This window comes from Schistocerca nitens, chromosome 8 (genome assembly GCF_023898315.1).
Source record: "Schistocerca nitens isolate TAMUIC-IGC-003100 chromosome 8, iqSchNite1.1, whole genome shotgun sequence".
Classification (NCBI taxonomy): Eukaryota; Metazoa; Arthropoda; class Insecta; order Orthoptera; family Acrididae; genus Schistocerca; species Schistocerca nitens.
The window spans coordinates 10,946,008-10,968,712 of record NC_064621.1 but is presented as its reverse complement, the minus strand read 5'-3'; positions in this window follow the sequence as shown (position 1 = coordinate 10,968,712).

Genomic DNA, 22,705 nt, shown 5'->3' with positions numbered 1-22,705 from the left:
ACAGGAAGACTGAGTCTTCTTACGGTCTATGTTTTGAGCGTTTCCTGTGTCACCAGTTTTACATTCCGATGCACCTCTGCAGGTTTTCTGTATCCCTTCGACCTTCCCATTGACGATGAAACACCGAAATTGCTTCGGAATTAAATATAAGAGACACAATGGCGACTTAAGTACAGGAAGGCTGAGTCTTAGTACTGTATATGTTTTGAGCGTTTCCTGTGTCACCGGTTTTACATTCCAATGCACCTCAGCAGGTTTACTGTATCCATTGACCTTCCCATTGACGATGAAACACAGAAATTGCATCGGAATTAAATATAAGAGACACAACGCCGACTTAAGTACAAGAAAACTGAGTCTTCTTACGGTCTATGCTTTGAGCGTTTCCTGTGTCACCAGTCTTGCATTCGGATGCACCTCTGCCGGTTTACTGTATCCCTTGGACTTTCCCATTGACGAAGAAAGAAAGAAACTGCATCGGAAATAAATATAAGAGACACAATGCCGACATAAGTACAGGAAGACTGAGTCTTCGTAATGTCGATGTTTTAAACGTTTCCTGTGTCAGCAGTTTTACATTCCGATGCACCTCTCCAGGTTTACTGAATCCATTGGACCTTCCCATTGATGATGAAACACAGAAATTACATCGGAATTAAATATTAAAGACACAATGCCGACCTAAGAACAGGACGACTGAGTCTTCCTACTGTCTATGTTTTGAGCGTTTCCTGTGTCTCCAGTCTTACATTCCGATGCACGTTCTCCAGGTTTACTGTATCCATAGGACCTTCCCATTAACGATGAAACACAGAAATTGCATCGGAATTAAATATAAGAGACACAAAGCGGACTTACGAACAGGAAGACTGAGTCTTCCTACTGTCTATGTTTTGAGCGTTTCCTGTGTCACCTGTTTAACATTCAGATGCACATCTGCTGGTTTATTGTATCCCTTGGACCTTCCTATTAACGATGAGACACAGAAATGGCATCGGAATTAAATATAAGAGACACAATGCCGACATAAGTACCGGAAGACTGAGTCTTCGTAATGTCTATGTTTTAAACGTTTCCTGTGTCACCAGTTTTACATTCCGATGCACCTCTGCAGCTTTACTGTATCCCTTGGACCTTCATAGTGACGATCAAACACAGAAATTGCTTCGGAATTAAATATAAGAGACACAATGCCGTGTTAAGAACAGGAAGACTGAGTCTTCATACTGTCTATGTTTTTTAGCGTTTCCTTTGTCACCAGTTTTACATTCCGATGCACCTCTGCAGGTTTACCGTATCCCTTGTGCCTTCCCATTGACGAAGAAACACAGAAATTGCATCGGAATTAAATATAAGAGACACAATGCCGACTTAAGTACAGGAAGACCGAGTCTTCCTACTGTCTATGTTTTGAGTGTTTCCTGTGTCACCAGTTTTACATTCCCATGCACCTCTGCAGGTTTACTGTACCCATTGGACCTTCCCAATGACGATGAAACAGAGAAATTGCATTGGAATTAAGTATAAGAGACACAACGCCGACATAAGTACAAGAAAACTGAGTCTTCTTACGGTCTATGATTTGAGCGTTTCCTGAGTCACCAGTTTTACATTCCGATACTCCTCTGCAGGTTTACTGTATCCCTTGGACGTTGCCATTGACGATGAAACACAGAAATTGCATCGGAATGAAATATAAGATACACAATGCTGACGTAAGTACAGGAAGACTGAGTCTTCCCACTGTATATGTTTTGAGCATTTCCTGTGTGATCAGTTTTGCATTCCGATGCACCTCAGCAGGTTTACTGTATCCCTTGGACCTTCCCATTGACGATGAAACACAGAAATTGCATAGGAATTATGTATAAGGGACACAATGCCGACATAAGTACAGGAAGATTTAGTTTTCCTTCTGTCTATGCTTTGAGCGTTTCCTGTGTCACCAGTCTTACATTCCGATGCACCTCTGCATGTTTACTGTGTCCATTGGACCTTCCCATTGACGATGAAACACAGAAATTGCATCGGAATTAAATATAAGAGACACAATGCCGACTTAATTACAGGAAGACTGAGTGCTCCTACTGTCTATGTTTTGAGCGTTTCCTGTGTGATCAGTTTTGCATTCCGATGCACCTCTGCAGGTTTAGTGTATCCCTTGGACCTCCTATTGACGATGAAGCACAGAAATTGCATCGGAATTAAATATAAGAGACACAATGCCGACATAAGTACAGGAAGACTGAGTCTTCTTACGGTCTATGTTTTCAGCGTTCCCTGTGTCACCTGTTTTACATTCCGATGCACCTATGCAGGTTTACTGTATCCCTTCGACCATCCCATTGACGATGATACACCGAAATTGCATCGGAATTAAATATAAGAGACACAATGCCGACTTAAGTACAGGAAGGCTGAGTCTTAGTACTGTCTATGTTTTGAGTGTTTCCTGTGTCACCAGTTTTACATTCCAATGCACGTCAGCAGGTTTACTGTATCCATTGACCTTCCCATTGACGATGAAACACAGAAATTGCATCGGAATTAAATGTAAGAGACACAACGCCGACTTAAGTACAAGAAAACTGAGTCTTCCTACGGTCTATGATTTGAGCGTTTCCTGTGTCACCAGTTTTAAATTCCGATGCACCTCTCCAGGTTTACTGTATCCATTGGACCTTCCCATTGACGATGAAATACAGAAATTGCATCGGAATTAAATATAAGAGACCCAATGCCGGCTTAAGAACAGGAAGACTGAGTCATCCTACTGTCTATGTTTTGAGCGTCTCCTGTGTGACCAGTTTTACATTCCGATGCACCTCTGCAAGTTTACTGTATCCCTTGCACCTTCACAGTGACGATCAAACACAGAAATTGCATCGGAATTAAATATAAGGGACACAATGCCGTGTTAAGAACAGGAAGACTGAGTCTTCCTACTGTCTATGTTTTGAGCGTTTCCAGCGTCACCAGTTTTACATTCCAATGCACCTCTGCAGGTTTACTGTGTCCATTGGACCTTCCCGTTGACGATGAAACACAGAAATTGCATCGGAATTAAATATAAGAGTCACAATGCCGACTTAAGTACAGGAAGACCGAGTCTACTTACGGTCTATGTTTTGAGCGTTTTCTGTGTCACCAGTTTTACATTCCGATGCACCTCTGCAGGTTTACTGTATCCCTTCGACCTACCCATTGACGATGAAACACCGAAGTTGCATCGGAATTAAAAATAAGAGACACAATGCCGACTTAAGTACAGGAAGGCTGAGTCTTAGTACTGTCTATGTTTTGAGCGTTTCCTGTGTCACCGGTTTTACCTTCCAATGCACCTCAGCAGGTTTACTGTATCCATTGACCTTCCCATTGACGATGAAACACAGAAATTGCATCGGAATTAAATCTAACAGACACAACGCCGACTTAAGTACAAGAAAACTGAGTATTCTTACGGTCTACGTTTTGTGCGTTTCCTGTGTCACCAGTCTTACATTCCGATGCACCTCTGCAGGTTTACTGTATCCCTTGGACCTTCCCATTGACGATGAAACACAGAAATTGCATCGGAATTAAATATAAGTAACACAATGCCGACATAAGTACAGGAAGACTGAGTCTTCGTAATGTCGATGTTTTAAACGTTTCCTGTGTCACCAGTTTTGCATTCCGATGGACCTCTCCAGGTTTACTGAATCCATTGGACCTTCCCATTGATGATGAAACACAGAAATTACATCGGAATTAAATATTAGAGACACAATGCCGATTTAAGAACAGGAAGACTCAGTCTTCCTACTGTCTATATTTTGAGCGTTTCCTGTGTCACCAGTTTTACATTCCGATGCACCTCTCCAGGTTTATTGTATCCCTTGGACGTTGCCATTGACGATGAAACACAGAAATTGCATCGGAATTAAATATAAGATACACAATGCTGAAGTAAGTACAGGAAGACTGAGTCTTCCCACTGTCTATGTTTTGAGCATTTCCTGTGTGATCAGTTTTGCATTCCGATGCACCTCTGCAGGTTTACTGTATCCCTTGGACCTTCCCATTGACGATGAAACACAGAAATTGCATCGGAATTAAATATAAGGGACACAATGCCGACATAAGTACAGGAAGATTTAGTCTTCCTACTGTCTATGTTTTGAGCGTTTCCAGCGTCACCAGTTTTACATTACGATGCACCTCTGCAGGTTTACTGTGTCCATTGGACCTTCCCATTGACGATGAAACACAGAAATTGCATCGGAATTAAATATAAGAGACACAATGCCGACTTAAGTACAGGAAGGCTGAGTGTTCCTACTGTCTATGTTTTGAGCGTTTCCTGTGTGATAAGTTTTGCATTCCGATGCACCTCTGCAGGTTTACTGTGTCCATTGGACCTTCCCATTGACGATGAAACACAGAAATTGCATCGGAATTAAATGTAAGAGACACAATGCCGACTTAAGTACAGGAAGACTGAGTCTTATTACGGTCTATACTTTGAGCGTTTCCTGTGTCACCAGTTTTACATTCCGATGCACCTCTGCAGGTTTACTGCATCCCTTCGACCATCCCATTGACGATGAAACACCGAAATTGCATCGGAATTAAATATAAGAGACACAATGGCGACTTAAGTACAGGAAGGCTGAGTCTTAGTACTGTCTATGTTTTGAGCGTTTCCTGTGTCACCGGTTTTACATTCCAATGCACCTCAGCAGGTTTACTGTATCCATTGACCTTCCCATTGACGATGAAACACAAAAATTGCATCGGAATTAAATATAAGAGACACAACGCCGACTTAAGTACAAGAAAACTGAGTCTTCTTACGGTCTATGTTTTGAGCGTTTCCTGTGTCACCAGTCTTGCATTCCGATGCACCTCTGCCGGTTTACTGTATCCCTTGGACTTTCCCATTGACGAAGAAACAAAGAAACTGCATCGGAAATAAATATAAGAGACACAATGCCGACATAAGTACAGGAACACTGAGTCTTCGTAATGTCGATGTTTTAAACGTTTCCTGTGTCACCAGTTTTACATTACGATGCACCTCTCCAGGTTTACTGAATCCATTGGACCTTCCCATTGATGATGAAACACAGAAATTACATCGGAATTAAATATTAGAGACACAATGCCGACTTAAGAACAGGACGACTGAGTCTTCCTGTTGTCTATGTTTTGAGCGATTCCTGTGTCACCAGTTTTACATTCCGATGCACGTTCTCCAGGTTTACTGTATCCATAGACCTTCCTATTAACGATGAGACACAGAAATGGCATCGGAATTAAATATAAGAGACACAATGCCGACATAAGTACAGGAAGACTGAGTCATCCTACTGTCTATGTTTTAAACGTTTCCTGTGTCGCCAGTTTTACATTCCGATGAACTTCTGCAGCTTTACTGTATCCATTGGACCTTCCCATTGACGATGAAACACAGAAATTGCATCGGAATTAAATATAAGAGACACAACGCCGACTTATGTACAAGAAAACTGAGTCTTCTTACGGTCTATGTTTTGAGCGTTTCCTGTGTCACCAGTTTTACATTCCGATGCACCTCTGCAGGTTTACTGTATCCCTTCGACCTTCCAATTGACGATGAAACACAGAAATTGCATCGGAATTAAATATTAGAGACACAATGCCGTCTTAAGAACACGAGGACTGAGTCTTCCTACTGTCTATGTTTTGAGCGTTTCCTGTGTCACCAGTTTTACATTCCGATGCACCTCTGCGGGTTTATTGTATCCCTTGGACCTTCCCATTGACGATGAAACACAGAAATAGCATCGGAATTAAATATAAGAGACACAATGCCGACTTAAGTACAGGAAGACTGAGTGTTCCTACTGTCTATGTTTTGAGCGTTTCCTGTGTGATCAGTTTTGCATTCCGATGCACCTCTGCAGGCTTACTGTATCCATTGGTTCTTCCCATTGACGATGAAATACAGAAATTGCATCGGAATTAAATGTTAGAGACACAACGCCGACTTAAGTACAAGAAAACTGAGTCTTCTTACGGTCTATGATTTGAGCGTTTCCTGTGTCACCAGATTTACATTCCGATACTCATCTGCAGGTTTACTGTATCCCTTGGACGTTGCCATTGACGATGAAACCCAGAAATTGCATCGGAATTAAATATAAGATACACAATGCTGACGTAAGTACAGGAAGACTGAGTCTTCCCACTGTCTATGTTTTGAGCATTTCCTGTGTGATCAGTTTTGCATTCCGATGCACCTCTGCAGGTTTACTGTATCCCTTGGACCTTCCCATTGACGATGAAACACAGAAATTGCATCGGAATTATATATAAGGGACACAATGCCGACATAAGTACAGGAAGATTTAGTCTTCCTACTGTCTATGTTTTGAGCGCTTTCAGCGTCACCAGTTTTACATTCCGATGCACCTCTGCATGTTTACTGTGTCCATTGAACCTTCCCATTGACGATGAAACACAGATATTGCATCGGAATTAAATATAAGAGACACAATGCCGACTTAAGTACAGGAAGACTGAGTGCTCCTACTGTCTATGTTTTGAGCGTTTCCTGTGTGATCAGTTTTGCATTCCGATGCACCTCTGCAGGTTTAGTGTATCCCTTGGACCTCCTATTGACGATGAAGCACAGAAATTGCATCGGAATTAAATATAAGAGACACAATGCCGACATAAGTACAGGAAGACTGAGTCTTCTTACGGTCTATGTTTTGAGCGTTTCCTGTGTCACCAGTTTTACATTCCGATGCACCTCTGCAGGTTTACTGTATCCCTTCGACCTTCCCATTGACGATGATACACCGAAATTGCATCGGAATTAAATATAAGAGACACAATGCCGACTTAAGTACAGGAAGGCTGAGTCTTAGTACTGTCTATGTTTTGAGCGTGTCCTGTGTCACCAGTTCTACATTCCAATGCACGTCAGCAGGTTTACTGTATCCATTGACCTTCCCATTGACGATGAAGCACAGAAATTGCATCGGAATTAAATATAAGAGACACAACGCCGACTTAAGTACAAGAAAACTGAGTCTTCTTACGGTCTATGATTTGAGCGTTTCCTGTGTCACCAGTTTTACATTCCGATAGTCCTCTGCACGTTTACTGTATCCCTTGGACGTTGCCACTGACGATGAAACACAGATATTGCATCGGAATTAAATATAAGATACACAATGCTGACGTAAGTACAGGAAGACTGAGTCATCCCACTGTCTATGTTTTCAGCATTTCCTGTGTGATCAGTTTTGCATTCCGATGCACCTCTGCAGGTTTACTGTATCCCTTGGACCTTTCCATTGACGATGAGACACAGAAATTGCATCGGAATTATATATAAGGGACGCAATGCCGACAGAAGTACAGGAAGATTTAGTCTTCCTACTGTCTATGTTTTGAGCGTTTTCAGCGTCACCAGTTTTACATTCCGATGCACCTCTGCATGTTTACTGTGTCCATCGGACCTACCCATTGACGATGAAACACAGAAATTGCATCGGAATTAAATATAAGAGACACAATGCCGACTTAAGTACAGGAAGACTGAGTGTTCCTACTGTCTATGTTTTGAGCGTTTCCTGTGTGATCAGTTTTGCATTCCGATGCACCTCTGCAGGCTTACTGTATCCATTGGTTCTTCCCATTGACGATGAAATACAGAAATTGCATCGGAATTAAATGTTAGAGACACAACGCCGACTTAAGTACAAGAAAACTGAGTCTTCTTACGGTCTATGATTTGAGCGTTTCCTGTGTCACCAGATTTACATTCCGATACTCATCTGCAGGTTTACTGTATCCCTTGGACGTTGCCATTGACGATGAAACACAGAAATTGCATCGGAATTAAATATAAGATACACAATGCTGACGTAAGTACAGGAAGACTGAGTCTTCCCACTGTCTATGTTTTGAGCATTTCCTGTGTGATCAGTTTTGCATTCCGATGCACCTCTGCAGGTTTACTGTATCCCTTGGACCTTCCCATTGACGATGAAACACAGAAATTGCATCGGAATTAAATATAAGGGACACAATGCCGACATAAGTACAGGAAGATTTAGTCTTCCTACTGTCTATGTTTAAAGCGCTTTCAGCGTCACCAGTTTTACATTCCGATGCACCTCTGCATGTTTACTGTGTCCATTGGACCTTCCCATTGACGATGAAACACAGATATTGCATCGGAATTAAATATAAGAGACACAATGCCGACTTAAGTACAGGAAGACTGAGTGCTCCTTCTGTCTATGTTTTGAGCGTTTCCTGTGTGATCAGTTTTGCATTCCGATGCACCTCTGCAGGTTTAGTGTATCCCTTGGACCTCCTATTGACGATGAAGCACAGAAATTGCATCGGAATTAAATATAAGAGACACAATGCCGACATAAGTACAGGAAGACTGAGTCTTCTTACGGTCTATGTTTTGAGCGTTTCCTGTGTCACCAGTTTTACATTCCGATGCACATCTGCAGGTTTACTGTATCCCTTCGACCTTCCCATTGACGATGATACACCGAAATTGCATCGGAATTAAATATAAGAGACACAATGCCGACTTAAGTACAGGAAGGCTGAGTCTTAGTACTGTCTATGTTTTGAGCGTTTCCTGTGTCACCAGTTCTACATTCCAATGCACGTCAGCAGGTTTACTGTATCCATTGACCTTCCCATTGACGATGAAGCACAGAAATTGCATCGGAATTAAATATAAGAGACACAACGCCGACTTAAGTACAAGAAAACTGAGTCTTCTTACGGTCTATGATTTGAGCGTTTCCTGTGTCACCAGTTTTACATTCCGATAGTCCTCTGCACGTTTACTGTATCCCTTGGACGTTGCCACTGACGATGAAACACAGATATTGCATCGGAATTAAATATAAGATACACAATGCTGACGTAAGTACAGGAAGACTGAGTCTTCCCACTGTCTATGTTTTCAGCATTTCCTGTGTGATCAGTTTTGCATTCCGATGCACCTCTGCAGGTTTACTGTATCCCTTGGACCTTTCCATTGACGATGAAACACAGAAATTGCATCGGAATTATATATAAGGGACACAATGCCGACAGAAGTACAGGAAGATTTAGTCTTCCTACTGTCTATGTTTTGAGCGTTTTCAGCGTCACCAGTTTTACATTCCGATGCACCTCTGCATGTTTATTGTGTCCATCGGACCTTCCCATTGACGATGAAACACAGAAATTGCATCGGAATTAAATATAAGAGACACAATGCCGACATAAGTACAGGAAGACTGCGTGCTCCTACTGTCTATGTTTTGAGCGTTTCCTGTGTGATCAGTTTTGCATTCCGATGCACCTCTGCAGGTTTAGTGTATCCCTTGGACCTCCTATTGACGATGAAGCGCAGAAATTGCATCGGAATTAAATATAACAGACACAATGCCGACATAAGTACAGGAAGACTGAGTCTTCGTAATGTCGATGATTTAAACGTTTCCTGTCTCACCAGTTTTACATTCCGATGGACCTCTCCAGGTTTACTGAATCCATTGGACCTTCCCATTGATGATGAAACACAGAAATTACATCGGAATTAAATATTAGAGACACAATGCCGATTTAAGAACAGGAAGACTCAGTCTTCCTACTGTCTATATTTTGAGCGTTTCCTGTGTCACCAGTTTTACATTCCGATCCACGTCTCCAGGTTTACTGTATCCATTGGACCTTCCCATTGACGATGAAACACAGAAGTTGCATCGGAATTAAATATAAGAGACACAATGCCGACTTAAGTACAGGAAGACTGAGTCATCCTACTGTCTATGTTTTGAGCGTTTCCTGTGTCACCACTTTTACATTCAGATGCAACTCTGCAGGTTTACTGTTTACCCTTGGACCTTCCCATTGACGATGAAACACAGAAATTGCATCGGAATTAAATATAAGAGGCACAATGTCGACTTAAGTACAGGAAGACTGGGTCTTCCTGCTGTCTATGTTTTGAGCGTTTCCTGTGTCACCAGTTTTACATTCCGATGCACCTCTGCAAGTTTACTGTATCCCTTGGACCTTCATAGTGACGATCAAACACAGAAATTGCATCGGAATTAAATATAAGAGACACAATGCCGTGTTAAGAACAGGAAGACTGAGTCTTCCTACTGTCTATGTTTTTTAGCGTTTCCTTTGTCACCAGTTTTACATTCCGATGCACCTCTGCAGGTTTACCGTATCCCTTGTGCCTTCCCATTGACGAAGAAACACAGAAATTGCATCGGAACTAAGTATAAGTGACACAATGCCGACGTAAGTACAGGAAGACTGAGTCTTCCCACTGTCTATGTTTTGAGCATTTCCTGTGTGATCAGTTTTGCATTCCGATGCACCTCTGCAGGTTTACTGTATCCCTTGGACCTTCCCATTGACGATGAAACACAGAAATTGCATCGGAATTATATATAAGGGACACAATGCCGACATAAGTACAGGAAGATTTAGTCTTCCTACTGTCTATGTTTTGAGCGTTTTCAGCGTCACCAGTTTTACATTCCGATGCACCTCTGCATGTTTACTGTGTCCATCGGACCTTCCCATTGACGATGAAACACAGAAATTGCATCGGAATTAAATATAAGAGACACAATGCCGACTTAAGTACAGGAAGACTGAGTGCTCCTACTGTCTATGTTTTGAGCGTTTCCTGTGTGATCAGTTTTGCATTCCGATGCACCTCTGCAGGTTTCATGTATCCCTTGGACCTCATATTGACGATGAAGCGCAGAAATTGCATCGGAATTAAATATAACAGACACAATGCCGACTTAAGTACAGGAAGACTGAGTCATCTTACGGTCTATGATTCGGGCGTTTCCTGTGTCACCAGTTTTACATTCCGATGCACATCTGCAGGTTTACTGTATCCCTTCGACCTTCCCATTGACGATGATACACCGAAATTGCATCGGAATTAAATATAAGAGACACAATGCCGACTTAAGAACAGGAAGGCTGAGTCTTAGAACTGTGTATGTTTTGAGCGTTTCCTGTGTCACCAGTTTTACATTCCAATGCACGTCAGCAGGTTTACTGTAGCCATTGACCTTCCCATTGACGATGAGACACAGAAATTGCATCGGAATTAAAAATAAGAGACACAACGCCGACTTAAGTACAAGAAAACTGAGTCTTCCTACGGTCTATGTTTTGAGCGTTTCCTGTGTCACCAGTTTTAAATTCCGATGCACCTCTCCAGGTTTACTGTAACCATTGCACCTTCCCATTGACGATGAAATACAGAAATTGCATCGGAATTAAATATTAGAGACACAATGCCGACTTAAGAACAGGAAGACTGAGTCATCCTACTGTCTATGTTTTGAGCGTTTCCTGTGTCACCAGTTTAACATTCCGATGCACCTCTGCAAGTTTACTGTATCCCTTGCACCTTCACAGTGACGATCAAACACAAAAATTGCATCGGAATTAAATATAAGGGACACAATTCCGTGTTAAGAACAGGAAGACTGAGTCTTCCTACTGTCTATGTTTTTTAGCGTTTCCTGTATCACCAGTTTTACATTCCGATGCACCTCTGCAGGTTTACTGTATCCCTTGGGCCTTCCCATTGATGATGAAACACAGAAATTGCATCGGAATTAAATATAAGAGACACATTCCGACATAAGTACAGGAAGATTTAGTCTTCCTACTGTCTATGTTTGAGCGTTTCCAGCGTCACCAGTTTTACATTCCAATGCACCTCTGCAGGTTTACTGTGTCCATTGGACCTTCCCATTGACGATGAAACACAGAAATTGCAACGGAATTAAATATTAGAGACACAATGCCGACTTAAGTACAGGAAGACTGAGTGTTCCTACTGTCTCTGTTTTGAGCGTTTCCTGTGTGATCAGTTTTGCATTCCGATGTACCTCTGCAGGTTTACTGTATCCCTTGGACCTTCCCATTGACGATGAAACACAGAAATTGCATTGGAATTAAATATAAGAGACACAATGCCGACATAAGTACAGGAAGATTTAGTCTTCCTACTGTCTATGTTTTGAGCGTTTCCAGCGTCACCAGTTTTACATTCCAATGCACCTCTGCAGGTTTACTGTGTCCATTGGACCTTCCCATTGACGATGAAACACAGAAATTGCATCGGAATTAAATATAAGAGTCACAATGCCGACATAAGTACAGGAAGACTGAGTGTTCCTACTGTCTATGTTTTGAGCGTTTCCTGTGTGATCAGTTTTGCATTCCGATGCACCTCTGCAGGTTTACTGTGCCCATTGGACCTTCCCATTGACGATGAAACACAGAAATTGCATCGGAATTAAATATAAGAGACACAATGCCGACTTAAGTACAGGAAGACTGAGTCTACTTACGGTCTATGTTTTGAGGGTTTCCTGTGTCACCAGTTTTACATTCCGATGCATCTCTGCAGGTTTACTGTATCCCTTCGACCCACCCATTGAAGATGAAACACCGAAATTCTATCGGAATTAAATATAAGAGACAAAATGCCGACTTAAGTACAGGAAGGCTGGGTCTTAGTACTGTCTATGTTTTGAGCGTTTCCTGTGTCACCGGTTTTACATTCCAATGCACCTCAGCAGGTTTACTGTATCCATTGACCTTCCCATTGACGATGAAACACAGAAATTGCATCGGAATTAAATCTAAGAGACACAACGCCGACTTAAGTACAAGAAAACTGAGTCTTCTTACGGTCTACGTTTTGAGCGTTTCCTGTGTCACCAGTCTTACATTCCGATGCAACTCTGCAGGTTTACTGTATCCCTTTGACCTTCCCATTGACGATGAACACAGTAATTGCATCGGAAATAAATATAAGAGACACAATGTCCACTTAAGTACAGGAAGACTGAGTCTTAGTACTGTCTATGATTTGAGCGTTTCCTGTGTCACCAGTTTTACATTCCGAAGCACCTCTCCTGGTTTACTGTATCCATTGGACCTTCCCATTGACGATGAAACACAGAAATTGCATCGGAATTAAATATAAGAGACACAATGCGGAATTAAGAACAGGAAGAGTGAGTCTTCCAACTGTCTATGTTTTGAGCGTTTCCTGTGTGACCAGTTTTACATTCCGATGCACATCTGCTGGTTTATTGTATCCCTTGGACCTTCCTATTAACGATGAGACACAGAAATTGCATCGGAATTAAATATAAGAGACACAATGCCGACATAAGTACAGGAAGACTGAGTCTTCGTAATGTCTATGTTTTAAACGTTTCCTGTGTCACCAGTTTTACATTCCGATGCACCTCTGCAGCTTTACTGTATCCATTGGACCTTACCATTGACGATGAAACACAGAAATTGCATCGGATTTAAATATAAGAATCACAATGCAGACTTAAGTACAAGAAAACTGAGTCTTCTTACGGTCTATGTTTTGAGCGTTTCCTGTGTCACCAGTTTTACATTCCGATGCACCTCTGCAGGTTTACTGTATCCCTTCGACCTTCCAATTGACGATGAAACACAGAAATTGCATCGGAATTAAATATTAGAGACAAAATGCCGACTTAAGAACACGTGGACTGAGTCTTCCTACTGTCTATGATTTGTCCGTTTCCTGTGTCACCAGTTTTACATTTCGATGCACCTCTGCAGGTTTACTGTATCCCTTGGACCTTCCCATTGACGATGAAACACAGAAGTTGCATCGGAATTAAATATTAGAGACACAATGCCGACATAAGTACAGGAAGACTGAGTCCTAGTACTGTCTATGCTTTGAGCGTTTCCTGTGTCACCAGTTTTACATTCCCATACACCTCTGCAGGTTTACTGTACACATTGGACCTTCCCAATGACGATGAAACAGAGAAATTGCATTGGAATTGAATATAAGAGACACAACGCCGACTTAAGTACAAGTAAACTGAGTCTTCTTACGGTCTATGATTTGAGCGTTTCCTGTGTCACCAGTTATACATTCCGATGCACCTCTGAAAGTTTACTGTATCCCTTGGACCTTCATAGTGACGATCAAACACAGAAATTGCATCGGAATTAATTATAAGAGACACAATGCCGTGTTAAGAACAGGAAGACTGAGTCATCCTACTGTCTATGTTTTTTAGCGTTTCCTGTGTCACCAGTTTTACATTCCGATGCACCTCTGAAAGTTTACTGTATCCCTTGGACCTTCATAGTGACGATCAAACACAGAAATTGCATCGGAATTAATTATAAGAGACACAATGCCGTGTTAAGAACAGGAAGACTGAGTCTTCCAACTGTCTATGTTTTGAGCGTTTCCAGCGTCACCAGTTTTACATTCCGATGCACCTCTGCATGTTTACTGTGTCCATTGGACCTTCCCATTGACGATGAAACACAGAAATTGCATCGGAATTAAATATAAGGTACACAATGCCGACATAAGTACAGGAAGATTTAGTCTTCCTACTGTCTATGTTTTGAGAGTTTTCAGCGTCACCAGTTTTACATTCCGATGCACATCTGCATGTTTACTGTGTCCATCGGACCTTCCCATTGACGATGAAACACAGAAATTGCATCGGAATTAAATATAAGAGACACAATGCCGACTTAAGTACAGGAAGACTGAGTGCTCCAACTGTCTATGTTTTGAGCGTTTCCTGTGTGATCAGTTTTGCATTCCGATGCACCTCTGCAGGTTTAGTGTATCCCTTGGACCTCCTATTGACGATGAAGCGCAGAAATTGCATCGGAATTAAATATAACAGACACAATGCCGACTTAAGTACAGGAAGACTGAGTCTTCTTACGGTCTATGATTCGGGCGTTTCCTGTGTCACCAGTTTTACATTCCGATGCACCTCTGCAGGTTTACTGTATCCCTTCGACCTTCCCATTGACGATGATACACCGAAATTGCATCGGAATTAAATATAAGAGACACAATGCCGAATTAAGTACAGGAAGGCTGAGTCTTAGAACTGTGTATGTTTTGAGCGTTTCCTGTGTCACCAGTTTTACATTCCAATGCACGTCAGCAGGTTTACTGTATCCATTGACCTTCCCATTGACGATGAGACACAGAAATTGCACCGGAATTAAATATAAGAGACACAACGCCGACTTAAGTACAAGAAAACTGGGTCTTCCTACGGTCTATGTTTTGAGCGTTTCCTGTGTCACCAGTTTTAAATTCCGATGCACCTCTCCAGGTTTACTGTATCCATTGCACCTTCCCATTGACGATGAAATACAGAAATTGGATCGGAATTAAATATTAGAGACACAATGTCGACTTAAGAACAGGAAGACTGAGTGTTCCTACTGTCTCTGTTTTGAGCGTTTCCTGTGTGATCAGTTTTGCATTCCGATGCACCTCTGCAGGTTTACTGTATCCCTTGGACCTTCCCATTGACGATGAAACACAGAAATTGCATCGGAATTAAATATAAGAGACACAATGCGGAATTAAGAACAGGAAGAGTGAGTCTTCCAACTGTCTATGTTTTGAGCGTTTCCTGTGTGACCAGTTTTACATTCCGATGCACCTCTGCAGGTTTACTGTGCCCATTGGACCTCCCCATTGACGATGAAACACAGAAATTGCATCGGAATTAAATATAAGAGACACAATGCCGACTTAAAATCAGGAAGACTGAGTCTACTTACGGTCTATGATTCGGGCGTTTCCTGTGTCACCAGTTTTACATTCCGATGCACCTCTGCAGGTTTACTGTATCCCTTCGACCTTCCCATTGACGATGATACACCGAAATTGCATCGGAATTAAATATAAGAGACACAATGCCGAATTAAGTACAGGAAGGCTGAGTCTTAGAACTGTGTATGTTTTGAGCGTTTCCTGTGTCACCAGTTTTACATTCCAATGCACGTCAGCAGGTTTACTGTATCACTTCGACCTACCCATTGACGATGAACACCGAAATAGCATCGGAATTAAATATAAGAGACAAAATGCCGACTTAAGTACAGGAAGGCTGAGTCTTAGTACTGTCTATGTTTTGAGCGTTTCCTGTGTCACCGGTTTTACATTCCAATGCACCTCAGCAGGTTTACTGTATCCATTGACCTTTCCATTGACGATGAAAGACAGAAATTGCATCGGAATTAAATCTAAGAGACACAACGCCGACTTAAGTACAAGAAAACTGAGTCTTCTTACGGTCTACGCTTTGAGCGTTTCCTGTGTCACCAGTCTTACATTCCGATGCAACTCTGCAGGTTTACTGTATCCCTTGGACCTTCCCATTGACGATGAACACAGTAATTGCATAGGAAATAAATATAAGAGACACAATGTTGACTTAAGTACAGGAAGGCTGAGTCTTAGTACTGTCTATGATTTGAGCATTTCCTGTGTCACCAGTTTTACATTCCGAAGCACCTCTCCAGGTTTACTGTATCCATTGGACCTTCCCATTGACGATGAAACACAGAAATTGCATCGGAATTAAATATAAGAGACACAATGCGGAATTAAGAACAGGAAGAGTGAGTCTTCCAACTGTCTATGTTTTGAGCGTTTCCTGTGTGACCAGTTTTACATTCCGATGCACATCTGCTGGTTTATTGTATCCCTTGGACCTTCCTATTAACGATGAGACACAGAAATTGCATCGGAATTAAATATAAGAGAGACAATGCCGACATAAGTACAGGAAGACTGAGTCTTCGTAATGTCTATGTTTTAAACGTTTCCTGTGTCACCAGTTTTACATTCCGATGCACCGCTGCAGCTTTACTGTATCCATTGGACCTTCCCATTGACGATGAAACACAGAAATTGCATCGGATTTAAATATAAGAGACACAACGCCGACTTAAGTACAAGAAAACTGAGTCTTCTTAAGGTCTATGTTTTGAGCGTTTCCTGTGTCACCAGTTTTACATTCCGATGCACCTCTGCAGGTTTACTGTATCCCTTCGACCTTCCAATTGACGATGAAACACAGAAATTGCATCGGAATTAAATATTAGAGACAAAATGCCGACTTAAGAACACGTGGACTGAGTCTTCCTACTGTCTATGATTTGTCCGTTTCCTGTGTCACCAGTTTTACATTTCGATGCACCTCTGCAGGTTTACTGTATCCCTTGGACCTTCCCATTGACGATGAAACACAGAAGTTGCATCGGAATTAAATATAAGAGACACAATGCCGACATAAGTACAGGAAGACTGGGTCCTAGTACTGTCTATGCTTTGAGCGTTTCCTGTGTCACCAGTCTTACATTCCGATGCACCTCTGCAGGTTTACTGTATCCCCTGGACCTTCCCATTGACGATGAAACACAGAAATTGCATCGGAATTAAATATTAGAGACACAGTGCCGACTTAAGAACAGGAAGACTGAGTCATCCTACTGTCTATGTTTTGAGCGTTTCCTGTGTCACCACTTTTACATTCAGATGCAACTCTGCAGGTTTACTGTTTACCCTTGGACCTTCCCATTGACGATGAAACACAGAAATTGCATCGGAATTAAATATAAGAGACACAATGCCGACTTAAGTACAGGAAGACTGAGTCTTCCAACTGTCTATGTTTTGAGCGTTTCCTGTGTCACCAGTTTTACTTTCCGATGCACCTCTGAAAGTTTACTGTATCCCTTGGACCTTCATAGTGACGATCAAACACAGAAATTGCATCGGAATTAATTATAAGAGACACAATGCCGTGTTAAGAACAGGAAGACTGAGTCTTCCTACTGTCTATGTTTTTTAGCGTTTCCTGTGTCACCAGTTTTACATTCCGATGCATTTCTGCAGGTTTACTCTATCCCTTGTGCCTTGCCATTGACGAAGAAACACAGAAATTGCATCGGAATTAAATATAAGAGACATAATGCCGACTTAAGTACAGGAAGACTGAGTCTTCCTACTGTCTATGTTTTGAGCGTTTCCTGTGTCACCAGTTTTACATTCCCATACACCTCTGCAGGTTTACTGCACACATTGGACCTTCCCAATGACGATGAAACAGAGAAATTGCATTGGAATTGAATATAAGAGAGACAACGCCGACTTAAGTACAGGAAGACTGAGTGCTCCTACTGTCTATGTTTTGAGCGTTTCCTGTGTGATCAGTTTTGCATTCCGATGCAACTCTGCAGGTTTAGTGCATCCCTTGGACCTCCTATTGACGATGAAGCGCAGAAATTGCATCGGAATTAAATATAACAGACACAATGCCGACTTAAGTACAGGAAGACTGAGTTTTCTTACGGTCTATGATTCGGGCGTTTCCTGTGTCACCAGTTTTACATTCCGATGCACCTCTGCAGGTTTACTGTATCCCTTCGACCTTCCCATTGACGATGATACACCGAAATTGCATCGGAATTAAATATAAGAGACACAATGCCGACTTAAGTACAGGAAGGCTAAGTCTTAGAACTGTGTATGTTTTGAGCGTTTACTGTGTCACCAGTTTTACATTCCAATGCACGTCAGCAGGTTTACTGTATCCATTGACCTTCCCATTGACGATGAGACACAGAAATTGCATCGGAATTAAATATAAGAGACACAACGCCGACTTCAGTACAAGAAAACTGAGTCTTCCTACGGTCTATGTTTTGAGCGTTTCCTGTGTCACCAGTTTTAAATTCCGATGCACCTCTCCAGATTTACTGTATCCATTGCACCTTCCCATTGACGATGAAATACAGAAATTGCATCGGAATTAAATATTAGAGACACAATGCCGACTTAAGAACAGGAAGACTGAGTCATCCTACTGTCTATGTTTTGAGCGTTTCCTGTGTCACCAGTTTAACATTCCGATGCACCTCTGCAAGTTTACTGTATCCCTTGCACCTTCACAGTGACTATCAAACACAAAAATTGCATCGGAATTAAATATAAGGGACACAATGCCGTGTTAAGAACAGGAAGACTGAGTCTTCCTACTGTCTATGTTTTTTAGTGTTTCCTGTATCACCAGTTTTACATTCCGATGCACCTCTGCAGGTTTACTGTATCTCTTGGGCCTTCCCATTGATGATGAAACACAGAAATTGCATCGGAATTAAATATAAGAGACACAATGCCGACATAAGTACAGGAAGACTGAGTGTTCCTACTGTCTCTGTTTTGAGCGTTTCCTGTGTGATCAGTTTTGCATTCCGATGCACCTCTGCAGGTTTACTGTATCCCTTGGACCTTCCCATTGACGATGAAACAAAGAAATTGCATCGGAATTAAATATAACAGCCACAATGCCGACATAAGTACAGGAAGATTTAGTCTTCCTACTGTCTATGTTTTGAGCGTTTCCAGCGTCACCAGTTTTACATTCCAAAGCACCTCTGCAGGTTTGCTGTGTCCATTGGACCTTCCCATTGACGATGAAACACAGAAATTGCATCGGAATTAAATATAAGAGACACAATGCCGACTTAAGTACAGGAAGACTGAGTGTTCCTACTGTCTATGTTTTGAGCGTTTCCTGTGTGATCAGTTTTGCATTCCGATGCACCTCTGCAGGTTTACTGTGCCCATTGGACCTTCCCATTGACGATGAAACACAGAAATTGCATCGGAATTAAATATAAGAGACACAATGCCGACTTAAGTACAGGAAGACAGAGTCTACTTACGGTCTATGTTTTGAGGGTTTCCTGTGTCACCAGTTTTACATTCCGATGCACCTCTGCAGGTTTACTGTATCCCTTCGACCTACCCATTGACGATGAAACACCGAAATTGCATCGGAATTAAATATAAGAGACAAAATGCCGACTTAAGTACAGGAAGGCTGAGTCTTAGTACTGTCTATGTTTTGAGCGTTTCCTGTGTCACCGGTTTTACATTCCAATGCACCTCAGCAGGTTTACTGTATCCATTGACCTTCCCATTGACGATGAAACACAGAAATTGCATCGGAATTAAATCTAGGAGACACAACGCCGACTTAAGTACAAGAAAACTGAGTCTTCTTACGGTCTACGTTTTGAGCGTTTCCTGTGTCACCAGTCTTACATTCCGATGCAACTCTGCAGGTTTACTGTATCCCTTGGACCTTCCCATTGACGATGAACACAGTAATTGCATCGGAAATAAATATAAGAGACACAATGTCGACTTCAGTACAGGAAGGCTGAGTCTTAGTACTGTCTATGATTTGAGCGTTTCCTGTGTCACCAGTTTTACATTCCGAAGCACCTCTCCAGGTTTACTGTATCCATTGGACCTTCCCATTGACGATGAAACACAGAAATTGCATCGGAATTAAATATAAGAGACACAATGCGGAATTAAGAACAGGAAGAGTGAGTCTTCCAACTGTCTATGTTTTGAGCGTTTCCTGTGTCACCAGTTTTACATTCCGATGCACATCTGCTGGTTTATTGTATCCCTTGGACCTTCCTATTAACGATGAGACACAGAAATTGCATCGGAATTAAATATAAGAGACACAACGCCGACTTAAGTACAAGAAAACTGAGTTTTCTTACGGTCTATGTTTTGAGCGTTTCCTGTGTCACCAGTTTTACATTCCGATGCTCCTCTGCAGGTTTACTGTATCCCTTCGACCTTTCAATTGACGATGAAACACAGAAATTGCATCGGAATTAAATATTAGAGACAAAATGCCGACTTAAGAACACGTGGACTGAGTCTTCCTACTGTCTATGATTTGTCCGTTTCCTGTGTCACCAGTTTTACATTTCGATGCACCTCTGCAGGTTTACTGTATCCCTTGGACCTTCCCATTGACGATGAAACACAGAAATTGCATCGGAATTAAATATAAGAGACACAATGCCGACTTAAGTACAGGAAGACTGAGTCTACTTACGGTCTATGTTTTGAGGGTTTCCTGTGTCACCAGTTTTACATTCCGATGCATCTCTGCAGGTTTACTGTATCCCTTCGACCCACCCATTGAAGATGAAACACCGAAATTCTATCGGAATTAAATATAAGAGACAAAATGCCGACTTAAGTACAGGAAGGCTGGGTCTTAGTACTGTCTATGTTTTGAGCGTTTCCTGTGTCACCGGTTTTACATTCCAATGCACCTCAGCAGGTTTACTGTATCCATTGACCTTCCCATTGACGATGAAACACAGAAATTGCATCGGAATTAAATCTAAGAGACACAACGCCGACTTAAGTACAAGAAAACTGAGTCTTCTTACGGTCTACGTTTTGAGCGTTTCCTGTGTCACCAGTCTTACATTCCGATGCAACTCTGCAGGTTTACTGTATCCCTTTGACCTTCCCATTGACGATGAACACAGTAATTGCATCGGAAATAAATATAAGAGACACAATGTCCACTTAAGTACAGGAAGACTGAGTCTTAGTACTGTCTATGATTTGAGCGTTTCCTGTGTCACCAGTTTTACATTCCGAAGCACCTCTCCTGGTTTACTGTATCCATTGGACCTTCCCATTGACGATGAAACACAGAAATTGCATCGGAATTAAATATAAGAGACACAATGCGGAATTAAGAACAGGAAGAGTGAGTCTTCCAACTGTCTATGTTTTGAGCGTTTCCTGTGTGACCAGTTTTACATTCCGATGCACATCTGCTGGTTTATTGTATCCCTTGGACCTTCCTATTAACGATGAGACACAGAAATTGCATCGGAATTAAATATAAGAGACACAATGCCGACATAAGTACAGGAAGACTGAGTCTTCGTAATGTCTATGTTTTAAACGTTTCCTGTGTCACCAGTTTTACATTCCGATGCACCTCTGCAGCTTTACTGTATCCATTGGACCTTACCATTGACGATGAAACACAGAAATTGCATCGGATTTAAATATAAGAATCACAATGCAGACTTAAGTACAAGAAAACTGAGTCTTCTTACGGTCTATGTTTTGAGCGTTTCCTGTGTCACCAGTTTTACATTCCGATGCACCTCTGCAGGTTTACTGTATCCCTTCGACCTTCCAATTGACGATGAAACACAGAAATTGCATCGGAATTAAATATTAGAGACAAAATGCCGACTTAAGAACACGTGGACTGAGTCTTCCTACTGTCTATGATTTGTCCGTTTCCTGTGTCACCAGTTTTACATTTCGATGCACCTCTGCAGGTTTACTGTATCCCTTGGACCTTCCCATTGACGATGAAACACAGAAGTTGCATCGGAATTAAATATTAGAGACACAATGCCGACATAAGTACAGGAAGACTGAGTCCTAGTACTGTCTATGCTTTGAGCGTTTCCTGTGTCACCAGTTTTACATTCCCATACACCTCTGCAGGTTTACTGTACACATTGGACCTTCCCAATGACGATGAAACAGAGAAATTGCATTGGAATTGAATATAAGAGACACAACGCCGACTTAAGTACAAGTAAACTGAGTCTTCTTACGGTCTATGATTTGAGCGTTTCCTGTGTCACCAGTTATACATTCCGATGCACCTCTGAAAGTTTACTGTATCCCTTGGACCTTCATAGTGACGATCAAACACAGAAATTGCATCGGAATTAATTATAAGAGACACAATGCCGTGTTAAGAACAGGAAGACTGAGTCATCCTACTGTCTATGTTTTTTAGCGTTTCCTGTGTCACCAGTTTTACATTCCGATGCACCTCTGAAAGTTTACTGTATCCCTTGGACCTTCATAGTGACGATCAAACACAGAAATTGCATCGGAATTAATTATAAGAGACACAATGCCGTGTTAAGAACAGGAAGACTGAGTCTT